The 17,042-nt window shown below is 39.8% G+C and overlaps 1 protein-coding gene and 1 non-coding gene across 12 annotated transcripts in view; one reads left to right on the top strand and one right to left on the bottom strand.

Annotated features, from left to right (window-relative positions):
- LOC109039571 (uncharacterized) overlaps window positions 1–17,042 on the top strand; it is a 98,529-nt gene that overhangs the window by 31,058 nt on the left and 50,429 nt on the right. For all 11 annotated transcript variants that reach the window (XM_019055102.2, XM_072296009.1, XM_019055101.2 and 8 more), the window contains one exon: window positions 8,576–8,633. The gene's annotated coding sequence lies outside the window, so the exon portion shown is untranslated. The remainder of the gene's footprint in view (window positions 1–8,575; window positions 8,634–17,042) is intronic.
- On the bottom strand, window positions 13,342–13,451 carry LOC140224132 (U6atac minor spliceosomal RNA). The gene has a single exon (XR_011899406.1). It is a non-coding gene; the product is annotated as a U6atac minor spliceosomal RNA (small nuclear RNA).

Here is a 17,042-nt window from a genome sequence, read left to right as displayed (position 1 = left end):
ATAAGGGGGATGGTTGTTTCGTTTTATTAGAAAAAGTTCGTCCTCAAGCGCATGCACGAAGTGACGAAATCGGAAACAAGACCAAGTGTCTCAGTTCGCCTTCAATTTTGATGATACTTCAAGCACATTCATAAAGCACGAATAGTTGTATCACAGCGCCTTGTGAGTTCGAGTGTCTTGTTCTGTTGGCATCTCTTGATTTCTCACAGCTCAGTGGTATTTTTCGCGCAAGTGTTTCGGTTCGATAGTGTCGAGAGAGTGAGAAAAACTGAGAAGAAGTTTGCCCAGATGTCGGGAATAGTCGTCTCGTTTTGATATAATTAAGTCGTCCTTAAGCGCAGCACGAAGTCGGAGTCAAGACCAAGTGTCTCAGTTCGCCTTCAATTTTGATGATACTTCAAGCACATCCATAAAGCACGAATAGTTGTATCACAGCGCCTTGTGAGTTCGATTCTTGTTCTGTTGTCATCTCTAGATTTTCACTGCTCAATGGTATTTTACACGCAAGTTTTTCGGTTCGAAAGTGTCGAGAGAGTCCAAAAAACTGAGTAGAAAATTGCAGGTGTCGGGGATCGCGTTTCGTTTTGATGGAATTAAGTCGTCCTTAAGCGCAGCACGAAGTCGGAGTCAAGACTCAAGACCAAGTGTCTCAGTTCGCCTTCAATTTTGGCGATACTCTCAAGCATATCCATAAAGCACGAATAGTGTATCACAGCGCCATGTGAAGTCGAGAGTCTTGTTCTGTTGTCTTCTCTAGATTTTTCACTGCTCAATGGTATTTTACACGCAAGTTTTTCGGTTCGAAAGTGTCGAGAGAGTCAAAAAAACTGAGTAGAAAATTGCCCAGGTGTACGGGGATCGTCGTTTCGTTTTGATGGAATTAAGTCGTCCTAAGCGCAGCACGAAGTCGGAGTCAAGACTCAAGACCAAGTGTCTCAGTTCGCCTTCAATTTTGGCGATACTTCAAGCATATCCATAAAGCACGAATAGTTGTATCACAGCGCCTTGTGAAGTTCGAGAGTCTTGTTCTGTTGTCATCTCTAGATTTTTCACTGCTCAATGGTATTTTACACGCAAGTTTTTCGGTTCGAAAGTGTCGAGAGAGTCAAAAAAAACTGAGTAGAAAATTGCCCAGGTGTCGGGGATCGTCGTTCTCGTTTTGATGGAATTAAGTCGTCCTTAAGCGCAGCACGAAGTCGGAGTCAAGACTCAGACCAAGTGTCTCAGTTCGCCTTCAATTTTGGCGATACTTCAAGCATATCCATAAAGCACGAATAGTTGTATCACAGCGCCTTGTGAGTTCGAGTGTCTTGTTCTGTTGGCATCTCTTGATTTCTTACAGCTCAATGGTATTTTTCGCGCAAGTGTTTCGGTTCGATACTTTCGAGATATCGAGAAAAACTGAGTGGAAGTTTGCCCAGATGTCGAGGATAGTCGTCTCGTTTTGATAGAATTAAGTCGTCCTTAAGCGCAGCACGAAGTCGGAGTCAAGACCAAGTGTCTCAGTTCGCCTTCAATTTTGATGATACTTCAAGCACATCCATAAAGCACGAATAGTTGTATCACAGCGCCTTGTGAGTTTGAGAGTCTTGTTCTGTTGGCATCTCTTGATTGTTCACATCTCAACGGTATTTTTAAGGCAAGTGCCTGTGTTGGATAGTGTCGTGAAATGAAGAAAAATTGAGATAAAGTTTTCGCAGTTGGCGGGGATAGTTATCTAGTTTTGTTAGGTAGAGGTTGTCCTCAATTGCCGGTGTCTTTGCAAGCTTTTGAAATGATTAATTTTAAACGTTTTTCTCAAGTACGCATAATGCAAAGTATAGTTTGAGATTTTGATGCGGTATTCTGCAGAGTATTATGAGACGCTTAGCATGAAAGACGGAACATGATCACACGGATTACTCGTTCAGACTTCAAATCGATGTTCCATCAGTGCTGAACAACTCAAGTCTCTAACTTACGGTACATTTTACATGATACACCCAAAACCACAAATATATGTATCTTTAGTTCCACATGCATTGTATGCATGCATGCTATAAATAATGCATTCGCGTCAAAACGCAGAAAATGATCACGCAAAAAATAAGTCTCTTAAATCACTTCTCTCGGATGAATGTTGTCTTTGGCTGTAGTTCTTGCATTAAAATAAGTGAGACTTTTTTCTCGAAAGGAAATCGTTCAACTTTACAAGCTTCTTCATTTTCGTCATATTATTAATTTACTTGTGTAGTCAGGGACTACCAGGAATACCGGGATAATTCAGGGAATTTTAAAAATTCAGGAAAAACCTGAAAATGTTAGGGAAAATGACGAAAGCGTTAGGGGGGACATGTTCAGCTCCCCTTATTTGCTCTCTAGAATAGGTTTAACGTTTTGTACAACAAATTTTGTCTGAGAACTATTTAAAATTATGTATTTTTAACCATCTGGCATATCTTCAACTGTCAGCGGGCTGATTATTGAAATTGATAGACAAAGAAGACGTATGGAGTATGGAGCGATCCTATTCATTGAAATGGGTGGTTTCTATAGACTAAGAGGGTAAATGATGGACCTACAATGGGGTTCCTCGTGGGTTGCCATTTGTTAGTCTATATTACCTTTCACCCTCGTCCCTTGCAACCACCCGCTCACACCAAGGATCCCTCCTTATTCCTCTTGTCTCGTTTGTCTAAAGCTTTGTCGATCGATTTAAAAAATCAGCCTGCAAGGAATTTTACCAAAATGTGTCAGGGAAATTCGGGTTCTAAATTCTGTGGCAATCGTAGTCTATACTTATCCCTTCGGAACGATAAAAAAATTAACGCGTTGTACTCTCCGAGAGACGGGACGGCATCGCTGGGGCGTAGATAAGCACTCTGGTGCCGGAGTCGGGTCCCGGGGCTCGTAATGGGCGTTCCGAGGCGTTATCAACACTCGGCAATGTTGCAGATAAAACTGAAGAAGGAAAATGAGATTGTCATTACAGTCGAAGATGTAAGACGTCTAGTGACGTCACGTCAAGTCGGACGCCAAGTAACATCCGGCTCCGTCACCGAGGGTAGAGAATGTCCTCACTCGGAATTTTTCTGCAGATCTGACGAGTTTTAACCCTTCGCGCCACTGTCTTCAACCCTTGCTGTTGGCCTCTCCATATCGCTGAAATACGGTCACAAAAGATGCCTAGCCTTGCGATCCCGGGCTGCGTGAGGCAAACTTGAGGGCAATTTTTGGTAGTGAAACAAATTTTCCGAGGTATGGCCTTTCCTCCCATGGGTGCAAAAAATTCTCGACCGCGCGATTGGTCGGATCGCGATAGGTCGCGTTAGAAAGCGGAAAGGCCCCGAAAATGTTTTTTTTTTCACCCGGGAAAGTTGGCAAAATCTTGTTTCATCTTCTTGCGAAACAGGTGAAAAACACCTGTTTTTCGCAAAGTCGCGGCAATTTCTACGCACAGTCTTAAAGAAGGTCATTTTTTGGAATTCCTTGGGAAAAATGGGATTTTCAAATGGGAGGGCCGATTTGAAAAATGGTAAGGCTAAGAACTTTCTGCATCTGATTGCGATTACTTAAAGCTCACAGTTTTGGAGCGAAATCATAATCAAAAGCATCTCTGCTTTGAACTTTTGTACAATCGTTAACCATCTCAAGAAAACCGATTAGAAATGGATCGAATCAGAAGAGAGAAATCGACACCGAAAATATACAGTGACTTGGTGTAAGCAGGCACATTCTTGAATACTTCGCTAAGAAGAAAGTTGTATGCAAAGGTGGATGTCGCTCATGCTGAAACCTACTTGAATTAAGCGATTTTGTTCCCTCTTCAAGAGGGAATCTTCTTCATAGAAGTTTTCGGAATGTTTCTATTCAAGTCAATTACCTTATTTTTTAGTGAAGGTTTTTGGGTAACAAGGGGTTTGTTTCTTTTAGACTTTATTTATTTTTCATTCCAAATTTTAATTAAACGAAACTGAAAAACGAACTGAAACTTTACGAGAAATTCTAGAAGATACATACCTCTCAATTTCTTGAGAGCTGCCTTGGGAAATAAGGTAACTTGATCCAAGCTAGAGCATTCTAGAATTTCTCACGAATAAGATTTCCTCTTGAAGATAGAATAAAATTGCTTTAATCAAGCAGGTTTCAGGATAAGCTCCTTTCATCTTCACATATATTTTTCTTCTCCGACCGAGACTTATAAATTTGCAACACAAATCGTCGTTTTTTCCGCATTTCTCTTGTATACCAAACGAGCCAAACCACCTCAGAGAAAAGATGCAAGTGCATACTTCTCTCTCGGATTCCTTTTTTTCTTCGAAAAAAAATTTGAAGATTAAAACAAACTGCATAGTTAGTCATTCTCAATAATGCTCATTAGGTTCTCAGTTACCTTTCTTCCCCATGAAGAAAATAATGCTGTTCAAAATCTTCCAGTGGCGTGGCGTGAATTGCGATGTATCGATTGTTATGCCATTGAAACCTACGGTAAAGAATCGATTATTAAGGTGTTCGCCGCAAACACCCTGTTTATCGATCCTTTTCCATAGGTTTAAATGGCATAACAATCGATACATCGCAATTCACGCCACGCCACTGAAATCTTCGTCAGGAGTCGCTGCCGGAGTTAGACGTTTCTCTGTCGTATTCATGATCGTTCTTTAAAGAGCTCCTCTCCTTAGGAGACCTCATGTGGTTGCCCCTGGGCTTAGGGGAGTTTTAAGAATACCGTGAACTATGCTTAATTGAACAGACAATTTTTGCGAACCTCGAGGAAAATGCAGTATTATAACTCTGAAAACGGATCCTTACCACGGAATACAACGATTAACCACCGCAAAAACTACAAAATACAAGAGAAAACTTCTACGTTTTTGACAAATCGTAAGTTAGGTGCAAACTTACTTTAAATTTTTCAAAACTAGCAAAATATCTTCTTTTGTATTCTGTATTTTTTATCGTGGCAAGTTATTGTAATTTCTTATAAGGATCCACTCGAATGGTAATAATACTGAATCTTACTGGAGTTTCGAAAAAAGTGTCATTACACTTTTTATTATGATGTATTTTATCATGCATTGTTCAAGGTTTCGTAAATCTATCTTAATCACAGTGCAAACCTCATAATGAGGCCTCCTAATGAAAACAGCTCTTACAGAACGACTATGAATTAAGATCCATCTCCAGTGATGTACTACTGAATTTCACTTGAGGTTCACAAAAATTGTCCATTTCATGATGCATCGTTCAAAGTTTCCTTGATCACGATGTAAACCATATGGAGCCTCCTAAGGGAAGGAGCTATTTACGGAACTTCTATGAACATGGAGTAATAAATACTGAATTTTACCGGAAGTTCGCAAAAATTGTCTATTTCTTGATACATTGTTCAGGACTTCTTTAAGCGTTCCTTAATCTCAGTATCAACCATATGGAACCTCCCAAGGGAAGGAGCTCTTTACGGAACTACTAGACTGAACATGGAGTAACAATACTGAATTTTACTGGAGGTTCGCAAAAATCGTCTATTTCATGATGTGATGTCCAAAGTTTCCTTAAACATCTCTTGATCACAGTGAAAACAGTGTGGACTTATGGAATGGAGCCTCCTATTTAAGGAAAGGACAGTTCGTTCATGTAACTACTGGCGGAACATGCCGAGTAATCCATACTGAATTGAGTCTGCAATTTTACTCGCTAAAAAATCTGGAAATTTAGCCAGAAGCATTTACGCATCTAATGTTGCTAAGTTATTCGGTGCGACTTCACGCAATTTTCTTGCGGCAGATCGACAAGTTGCTCAATCTTAGCATCATTGCAATACTAGTGGTTCCTTTTTGCAAATGCAATCAATGTGATTCGCAAAAATTGTCTATCACATGGATTGCATTTTGCAAAAAGGAACCACTAGCATTGCAATGATTGTGCAACTTCTTTTGTCTTTGAGGAAAAACCGATTATCCATTAATAGTTTCTATTTTACTCGCTAAAAACTGTGAATTTAGGACTAAAATACCATCAAAATTTGATAGGTTTTTCACGATTTCCGCAATTGTATTGCAAAGATGAAAATGCACAATCTTAGCATCATTGCAATGCTAGTGGTTCCTGTTTGCAAAATGCAATCCACATGATACATTTTTCAATGAGCCTCCCTTGATCTCAATGTCAACCATATGGATCCTCCTCAGAAAATGATCTCTACGGCACGATCAATCTTCATCCCTGACCGTGAAACCGGCTCCAGGACGGAACGAGACGAGATCAGGAGTTTTCACCTGTCCATACCGATAGAGTCCTCAGCCGCCGGTCGTTTCGTCAGCGAGGAACGCGGATCCGTGATGGGTGCTCATACCGCGGGGGCTCAAGAGCGGAGCAGCGAGCACCTCCTCGGTGCATAGTAACTCGCTCGAACAAAGCCCTCGTTCCGTTCCTCGTAATCCTCGCTCAGCGGCGTCGGCATCCAAACGGCGCATCGGCGGCGCCGCGGCAACACCGCCGCGAGGGGGGCGGTACCGGAGGAGGAGGGGGGGGGGGGTCGTCACGTGACTCATCGGGTCGGCCGGCCCGGTCGTTCGCATCATCTGTTGAAACGGGAGGCGCTAGGGTGTGCGCTGCGTCTGTGTGCGTTGCTCGCGCCGCTGTGTGCGTGACCTTGGCGAAACCCGCGAACGAGGGGTGAAGGGTGTGCTGGGGGAGCTGCAGGGAAGTCTGAGGCGGCTGCGGCCGCTCTTGTTCTGTTCCTCGGGGAGGAACCGCGTAACGTCGGCGGGGATAAGTGGATTGATGGGTGGTTTTTGTTTGGATCTTTCCCCCTCGGTTTTTCGAGCCCTCGGCGCGGCTCGCATCCCTCGAGCCGCGAGAGGATTTAGGATCCGGCGCCTATCAACCGGTGGCGATTTATCGCGAGCCGGCAACACCGCGTCCGCTTGTGTGTATGTGAAACAATCGATATTTTTTGAGGCAGGAGGCTCCGCCTGGATTCGATTATTTATGAAGAGCTTTAATGGAGATACGCCGTTGCTAGGGTGGCTATCGTTTGTGTGGCAAGTTCTTGAAATGTCCCTGACATCAGGGTATGAGAAAAGTACGAATTCATTGAAAAAGCACGGATTTCGGAAGGTCGGTAGGTACGGATTTTCCGCGGAAAGGTACGGAATTTCGAGATTTTCGTGATTAAAAAGTAGTCCTGGGGATGTGCAATTTCCTAACAAAATTCATTTATCGAATTCCCAATTCAATTCCTCGTGTTTTTCGGTTGACTCCTTTGTCATTCTATCATTCCCTTTTCCCAATCCGCCTCTGTTAATAATGCTTGTGAGATCAGGAAACAGCAAGGGAAAGGTAAGGAAAAAGCAAGGATTATTGAGGATTTTCAAAAAAAAAGACTTTTCGGGAAAAGCAAGGAATTTTAATGACAGAGTACCAGCAGACACCCTGTGACGTCCTCGAAATGTGAAGGGAATTTTATCCAGCCCTGATAAGGTTAGGGAATTTTGCTTAGGAACATTGAAATCCTTTCTTCCGGCTGAAACATACTACATCCCTTACGAGTTACGTTCTTTTAACGGAAGTTAGAACTTTTTCTTTCTTTCTTATTATTTATTTATTTATTTATTTATTTATTAATTTATTAATTTATTTATTTATTTATTTATTTATTTATTTATTTATAACTTTCGTACATGTGAGCCCCATTATTAGGGCTATGGCACAGGTCAAAAAATACTATACAATAATTAAAAATATAAATTACAACTGTTACATTTGGTGGTGTTTAATAGAACGTTACACAACAGCTTTCTTTAAAAGTCTCGCATTCTCACCGTTTCAATTTCAAGCTACTGCACCCTAATTTTTTTGTGATAAGCATTGTCTTTAGAAATGATGCCAATAGAACAATCGTAAGTCGCAAAAAAGTCAGGGAATTTTATGTTTTTAATCTCTGTAAAGTAATGGAATTTTGAGATCCAAGAAATCTGCTCACCCTGTATTTGAGACGTGTTTTTTTTGGAGAAAAATGTGTCGCCAGGGTGTCCACTGTCACGGGAAAGGCGCGGAGACACATTGAACGGCGAGCGTTTTGATTGGTCGATACGGATGTACAGTCTTCGTACCGGTACCTCATTTAAAAGCGCTGAAATTCGACTTTCCACGTTGACCCTAATGAGAAAGCTTTGAAAGGATGAGACTTTCATACTTGGTTTATCATAGCACGCTGCCGAAAACGCGCAAATAGACTCTCATTTCAGTTGATCCCTCCAGGATTTCCATATTCCACTTCCCCTTTGTCTTAAGTTTAATCATATAGTTTCTATCGTTTTGCTTACTTTTGAGTGCAAGTCCTCAGTGGACTACGCATCCTTCATTTTCTTTGAGGGTTCGGTCGAACTGAAATTACTTCCGAAATTGGGCCAAGCTAGTCACCTTGTCTCTATGTATCATGTTGTTTCTTGTGATCTTTGAATTAACTAAATTTTTTGCCTCATTATCGTTCTGACCGTCTCTTGATAAGAAAGAGGACTGTAAGAACTGTCTTGTTTCTCCTGTACATAATAAAAATGTCTAATATTCGTTGTTTGTTTGTCTGTTACAGTTTTTTTATGTGGATTACTTTACCGCCTAACGATGCTTCTTCATTAAATATGGAAGAGGTAAGAAACCATACTCTATGTATCACATTTATACTTACTTTTACAATGAATTACTTTGTTCGGTGGGTACATCATGGGATCAACATTCCAAAACACACTGTGAAATAAAAATTTCCAAGTCCGGAAAACTAATATCAGAATCCATCGTTTTGGCGATAATTAATACAAAATATGATTTTTGACTCTTTGAAGCACTACTCTCCCCCATTAACTACATCATTTTAAAAAAATCTATGGAAAAAAAGTGTGCCCAATTTTTCTGCATCAACCTCTTTCCAAGGTTCCAGGGATGCATTAACTACCCTTCGTTTCTCTATTTCATGCGTTTTCAGCGCGTGAAGTGCGCTTTTAGCGGTCGAAATAAATTGTTCCTGTTTCTGATTCAAGTCGCCAGATCGTCGACTGGAATAGACTTTTAGCGGTACATTGGTCAGGAAAACAAATGAAAATCAGGGAACTTTTTTAAGAAGTTTCAATTCCTGATGTTTAGGACCTCCGAAAACCGGGCAACATCGCGATTCATCGAGGAATGAAAGACATCCGGAGAAATTAGGGGATCCGTCAGGATATTGATGCTAAAAACCGGAATTTTGTTCTCTCTCCGCTCCGAAATTAATTATTTTCTAAATTGGTAATCCGTGTTGACTTGGTTTCAAAGAATCAGACAAAAGATAGAAAAGTTATTTCCTTTGCCCTTGTTTTCCCAAGAAAATGTGGAAGAAAATCGAAGTAAAATCCAATTTTTCATGAGGTAACTTCCGCGTCGAAATCCGGGAAATCTAGGAAGTTAAAATCATGGGTTCTGTAGATCAGGGTATCAGCCGTTGAAAAACTAGACAATTTCAGGTTTGATTTCATCAAGAAAAATCAGGAAAATCAGTCGTGGACCAGCCAGTTTCGAGTGCGTCCAGAATTTTTCAAATTCACGCAGTTCAGCACTGCAAAGGAAACATTTGACTCAATTCATCAAATACGTTGTTTTGTTTTACGTTGATTTGAGTGTCAATCGACCCAATTCGGGTTTTTACGATGTTCATTTTTTTGCGTGGGAACACTCCTTTTCTGTGGCTGTCACGCAATTTTTACGGTCTCCTGAAAAATTTCATTTTTCCAAGATGGGGACCCTCGTTTTCGAACTGAGAAATTCAATTTATCAGCTCAAAAATCAGGAAATCACAGTTAAAATCACGGGGGGAAAATGTATCATGGATCTTGAGTCCAGGCTCTCGAAAAAACTGACAAGAAAAATTCTCTCGATTCAATTAGATTTTTGCCCTCGCTGACGTTTCGAACAACAAATTTTGCGTGAAAACTATTTCTAATTATGCATTTTTAACCATTTGGTATATCCTCAATTATTGTCAGGGGAATTTCAAGGAATTGCATTTTCTAAATTCTGTGGCAACCTCCGAAAAAATTACTTTTGAATCAACCGAAATTTTGCTTAAACCGACAGCCAAGACTCCTGATTTATACGGATTTTCTTTCGATTCAAGCTAAAGTCCGATTGAATCAAGACGTATTTTTCCTGTCAAATGTTGTAAGAGCCCGGACTCCGGATCCAAGAGACTTTATTTCCAGTGCCCTATAGATCCCTGCCCCCTACAGAGCACTGGAAATAAAAGTCTCTTGGACCCAGAGTCTAGGCTCTTAAAACATTTGACAGGAAAAATACTCTTGATTCGATCGGATTTTAGCTTGAATCGAAAGAAATCCGCTTAAATCAGGAGGCTTGGCTCTGTCCTTGGCCCTGTAAACTTTCGAGTCCCTGTAGTCGTGCGCGTTGAGAGCTCGCAGAGGGACAAAAGACCGAGAACCACGCGGATAAAAGCGAGGGAAACAAGCGGGCTCGGGCAGGTGTCTGTGTCGGTGCTCAATAAGCTCCGCGGTCGCGGGCTAGGATTGTTTCCGCGGGTTGCCTACTCTGCGCCTAGCGCCTTCCGAGCTGCGGGTAGGCGCGTTCTCGACTCGCGTGCCGCAATTCCAGCGCCGGTATCCCGACGCCTGATGACCCCGTCGTCGTCGGCGTCGGCCTCGCTCGGCCGCTTTTATCGTTTTTATTATCGCCTCGCCTCGGCTGCGGAGCTCGGATCCACACTGCCTGCCTGCCTTCGTCTTCTCCCCGAGCCGAGTTGAGCTCGCCGCGGCCGGGCGTTTCGCTCTCTGAAAATGTGAGCCGCCTTCGCTGCCTTCCGAATCCGCTCGTCCGCCGTAATTCGTTTACCTGCAGCCGAGCCTGGTCCTGCCGCAAGATGCAGCCAGGCTACGTCAGGACTAAATGCCGGATTAATTGCATCGCACGTAGCAGCAAGGAACCAGCGCGATTGATGTTGAAATATGATGCAACTTCTCCTTTTCTTTTCAAAATACTGAGTGTATGTTCACATGTGATAAAAAAACACATTGGATCTAGAGTCCAGACTCTTGAAAACATTTTGGAGCAAGAAAAAGTACTCTTGATTCAGTCAGAATCTTTAGATTAATTCGAAGAACCAAGCCTCTTCAATTTAAGCGGATTTCGTTCTGATTGCAAGTCAAAAAGTCTGATTGAATCTGTGCTAACGTTCCTTGTCATGTTATTCAAGCAGTATACGGAATCCGTTGAAACTTTTACTGAATTTACTTGGTAATTTTACAATGCTGAATACGAAACATTTCGGAAAATTCGCCCGATAGTTTCCTCTCTAAAATAACATTTATTGCAGTGAGATTCTGTAAAACCGCAACCACCAAAAATGCTCTTTCTGCACCCAATGCCTCACTTATGAAGAGGCAACATTTGTACAACACTGTAACCGCGCTGGTTCCTTTTTGCTGAATGCGATCAAAATGCCGGATTAGTTGGATCGCATTTATTTTAGCATGAAGGAACCAGCGCGATTACAATGTTTTCAAAATGACGCAACTTCTCATTTTCTTTTAAGAATACTTAATATATGTGCAGTATTCAAAGTGACACAATTATTTTCCTTTAAAATTAACAATTTGTTTGTGGGGAGTCAAAACTATTTGCTATTCTGGAGATATTTGTAGGTATTTATGAGGAAGCAACACTTTTACAACACCGTACTCGCGCTGGTTCTTTTTCGCTAAATGCGATCCGATTGTACTGTCGTGAAATTTTTGAATTGCTTCTGCTGCAGGCGTTTTTCCGGTAAATTTCAGCGACTGGCACGTTTCCGGGTTTTTTAAAGCTCAAAATGATATAATAACATTAATAGATAATTTGTGTTATTATCAAAAATATGAAAATTAAGTAAATATAATTTAAATACGCGTCATAAGTACACATAACTTTTTCAATAATAGACCCACCATGTAATATGCAAGCTAGTCAATTTATAATCCCTGTCAACCACCTTAAATCCAATGCATCATATAGCCGCTGTAAATTCAAATAACGAACGAACGATTGCAAGTTTATAAAAAAAGAGAAAGGGGGAAAAAAGACTATTTACATCATTCATTGATAACATTGCGAAGATGGTCGAGTTACATAACTTCTAGTCACAAATCTGACCTGAAAATAAATAAACAAACGCGGGTGAAATGATACAGGTTGGACCATTCCACTTGTGACGTCACGGAATCTGTTGTCGGGTTATTTTTCCGTTTGAAACAGGTTTGGATTTTTGGTGCCATTAAAAGTATTTTTCTCAGCAAAAATTGATCAAATAGATTTGAAAACGGAAAAATTCAGAATTTTCATTCGTTTCTTTCTTTCCGAAATCTTACCTAGAAAAAATTGTGCAACAGCCCTATGAAACGATTTAAGATTTTTCCTCAGCTTCAGCGCGATGCATTCTGGGAATGATCTGAAGATATCAATTTTAATCCTTCCGAATGATTCTTATCTTAGAGAAGTATCAAAGGCTCGAATAGGTACCAGAAAAGCCTGATGAAAATTTTCTGTCGCCATTGCTGGTATCCATAAGTATTTCTTGAGATTGTTTAGAAATTGAAATTTCTAGGAAAATCCGATGGATACCGGTGTGATATTTGGAAAAATTTGCAAGTTTTCTGGATCACTAAACTTCTCAACACGCGGAATGTGTGAACAAGTCCAATCAAAAGTCCTTGTGAAAGTGCCTAAGTGCTAGTAGAGTTAGGCTCTTTTCAGAACGTGGATTGACTTGAAAAGTCAGATAAACATTCCTGGTGTGTTAAATGAGAGGATTATATGCAAGTGATCTGTAAAGGTTCTGGAATCACGAATTTCTCAAAACGCTTGGAATACCTAGGAAAGTCAATGAAAATTCCTTGCAAGTATAAGAAGTTTGCCGTATAAGTATAAAAAATTTCTAAGCATGCCTAGTGCCAATTTCTGTACAACACGGAGTGAGTAAGTAAATGAGAAATAGAAAACTAATTCTCTTTGATTTAAGGATTTTTTTAAAGTAATGGATATTTTCTTCAATTTAAATGCATTTCACGTATTGCAATGCTCTCTAACTTTGTCATCGATCGCAAATTGTTTTCTTTTGTTTTTTAGAATAAACCTCATCCGAACTAAAACAATTCCTTCTCTCAGATAAACTTTGATTTAAATAACCAAACCAATATTTTTTTACTCTTTGTAACAGTTCTCCCAACGCAAAAGGCAAGGAATGTTTCATTTTAGACAAGGAAAAAAAAATCTTCTTTACTCATGGCTGCTTGTGGCCGTTATCGCTACAAGCAGATAGCGCAACGAGTGTAGTAGTGTCGAAAAAAAATGTGGTTAAGATGTCACACGTAGTGTGACGAGTGCCTTAACCAGGTATATGTGTTCCATCCTTGTCTAGGGGAGTGCTAAACGTCTCTCCTTTCATACAACACGAGGGTATGGGAGGAATGTTCGCGTATATATACCAACTCAGCGGAATGGAATTTAGGTCTTTGAGATCTTCATATTTATTTAATTTTAACTAAAAAATAAATCAAAATTCGGGTATATTCATAAGGAACAAGATTGAGGCTTACATTTTCCCCCGCAACTAGGTATAATTCAAAATTGAATGTTTCCTCATTCAAAATTTCGCCATTGTTTTCAATAGGATGCAAGTGCGCGAAGGGTGGGTCCACATCTACTCAACAGATGGCGTTGCGGGGTCACACCGTTCGTAATGGCTTAGCTCTCACAGTTGCATTAGAGCACGGGTTTTTTTCGCATTTTTTTTCATGAAAGATGGATTAATTCTGATTAGTTTTGATTAATTTTTCGATAGATTGTTATTCTGAATTAATCATGTGTTCGATCAATCGTGGTCCATCTAATTAAATTATTCATCGTCATCGGATGGTTTCGATTAATCGATTATTAATCTACTATTAGAACATCCCTCGGTTATTCGTGCAAGGGCAGGTAATTGGTTCATTATGTTTTCTAAACCTTGTTTTAATTACTAGGTTAAAATTAATTAAAATTAACATAATCAATTAACTTTGTCACAAATTAAAATTAATTACGTATAAAGTGTAACTAGAATCCTAAATTCTACGCCAAAGTCGACTTTTCTCCGTGTGTTTTTGATTATTTTTACTTTTTCGCACCCCTTGTTTTAACCGTCGATCAGCGTCCGACCAACTTCCTGATTGTGATTACAGTGGGTTTTATTTTCCTGGTCCTCTAAGCAGCATTAGGAATTTTTGAAAGAGATATCAAGTCGTTTTTAAAACTTTTCCGCTATCATCTTATTGAAATACATCGAACGGAATAGAATGTGAATCCGTAGATTGCTACCTACTTACTAACTACTTTTCTTTACTTCTACACCTAGTGATGTTATACCCAATGATAAGTAAGTGTGATGCATTAAAATTGCATTCTGATTTTTGTCATAAAGTTTTTTGCTATTTCAATGTTCTTATATTTTTATGTAAATGATAACTAAGAAAATCCCTCAAAAACGAAGAATTTTGTACATTGAAAGGGGGAAAAGGAAAATTACTGATATAATCCGCGTTTATTTTTATTTCCAGGGAGGCTGGCTTTTTTTAAATTAATGATTTAGTACTCTTTGAAATTGCTACGCAATGGAAATTAACAAAGTTAAATGGTCTATTCTATACTTCGAGCGTCTCACAAAAACAAAGTAATGGTCGTATCTAAATGTATAAACTTTGGTGTGGGCAGACCTTTGTCTGAAAGTCGTGGTTGGTTTACTCGAGAGAAGTATAAAGTCACATGAGATGGCCGATTGCAGGTTTTTCGTCTTCTTCTTCATTATTCATTTTTAATTAAGTGCTTTATCTTATCTAGATGTTTTTACTAGTTTCTCTCGCCATTCCTATCCATGCAAAGAGAAAAGAATTTTAAGGTTGTTCCGTAAGCCCAAAAATGAGAATTCAGTCACTTAAATTCTCAAAATTAATATTCACATTTAGGTCATTTTCTTTTCTTTACCATCAACTTATTAATTTATAAACTCAATTGACATAGTAATTCTTTGACAGTTGAATTTACAGCAGAAAAAGTTTGATTGCGATTTCTGACAATTTGAAAATTGCATAAAGACTAGACTCCAGTCTCGGCGAGCAAGTTAAAGATTTTTTCCTCCCCCCCCCCCCCCTTTGCAAATTTTCAAATGACGTTAATTGCTTGTTTATTCTGGAAAATTACAAAAATTCTGAGATATTGAAAAATATAGCTTCTGGATCGCGGTAAGCGGCCAACATCGCTATACTTTCTGCTTAACCTTGGTGGAATATCAATGCTTTTAAGGAAGCGAAGGAAGGTGGATTCAATTTTTTCTATTTTTCTTTTCTCAGAGTCCGCGCCACACTAATTTACGCACTTTCAGACTGCGACAGAATATTCGCCATCTTGCCTCTTGCATTTACTTTCCATTCAATGATGACGAAAGACGATCTTCTGTCACAGTCTAATAGTGCGTAAACTTATTTTGCTTCATTTTCTCGTCGGTTTTGTCGTTCAAGGTGAGCCTGCGATGTTTCACCCACCTACTTGGCTCGATTTTTCGGAAAAAAAGGAAGTAGGAAAACGTTAAAGAGAAAGAAATAAATAAAACGCTGCATGTCGCATAACTCGCATAATAGAATTAAAGAAGGGGATAACTTTTTTTTTAAATGATTAAAAGATATACTCTGGGTTTGTGTTACGAATGCGCTATACGAGGGAGAGATAGTAAAAAACAGTGGAAAAATCGCGTTACATAATTCAATTGAGAAATTCCTTCAGTGGTGGATTAGAGTGTATGAGAAATTTCGCCTTCTCCGATCTCGTGAGTGAAAAAACTTTTTTCGCTCATGATCTTTATGGCAATACCGATGGCAACTGACAATGAGACACCGGTGACCGGTGATGCGACAAACTTTACGTAGAGAGGCAGAGTTAGTCGCAACCAATGTCTCAGTTATCATCAGTATCGCGGAATCAAAGGAAAAGTCAATTCATAGTGTCCAGTACCTTGAAAAATCTTGGAAATAAATGTGGCGGGACTCATCATCGGAGAACAAGAAATAAAAATCCGGGATCTCGTTTGAGAATCGGTCCTGTAAATCGAAAATTTCCTCTCACTCCGCCTGAAATCAAATTATTTTTAAAATTTGCGGTCGTTGTTGCCTCGACTTTGAAGAATTTGACAACGAAAAATGAAAAATTTGATTTTCTCTCCCCGAACTTGGGAGAACAACCTCTTATTTTCCCGCATTAGAAGCCGGAGAAAAAAAATAGCCGAATCCAAGATTTTCTTTTTGCAGACATCAAGAATAGAAATGGACATATCAAGGTTTGAAAAAAATACGATGACAGTACTTCTTTTACCCGCAAGGGAGCGAAAAAGTAAAAAACAAGAATTCTAAACTTTCTTCTTAAATTGAGTAGGTTTGTCATCTTTGAATCCAAAATAACTCCTTAGTATTCTATCAGGAACTTGAAGCGTTGCGATTCATCTTAGGAGGTTCGGAATGCCAATTAATAAAATGCGCAACGGCGAGGTTCGGGAGTAAAAACCAGTCCCAAACCTCGGATTGAAATTAGCTTCGTGTTGGACCAACTCGCGGATACCACTATTTCGACCCATGTGACGCCTCTTATGCCTACCCTACGAAATGAAGGCGGACAGTGTCGATACGACGCCGCTGAACGAAGGAAACTTACACGCGTGTCTTTTTTCCGTAATATGAATCCCTAAAAATGGAGATTTTGCCCATAGTTCAGTTAAGGCCACGTTTTCAAAAAGGTAACATATCTGAGTGGCGGTTTTTATCAAGGGGACTCGAAAATTTAAGAGTCGGAAAAAACACAAAAAGTTAAGGAACGGGTAAAAATATGTGTGGAAGGAAACCATTGACACTCTAGCACCGAAATGTAGTAGAGTGCGGTCGTAATTCATCCCAGGTATACTCAATCACGCCCGTTTTTTGCGACAGAACTTTGCTCCTACCTTTTTTTTATTATTTAAGCAG

This window comes from Bemisia tabaci, chromosome 2, assembly GCF_918797505.1.
Source record: "Bemisia tabaci chromosome 2, PGI_BMITA_v3".
Classification (NCBI taxonomy): Eukaryota; Metazoa; Arthropoda; class Insecta; order Hemiptera; family Aleyrodidae; genus Bemisia; species Bemisia tabaci.
This window is presented reverse-complemented; position numbering and strand designations above follow the sequence as displayed.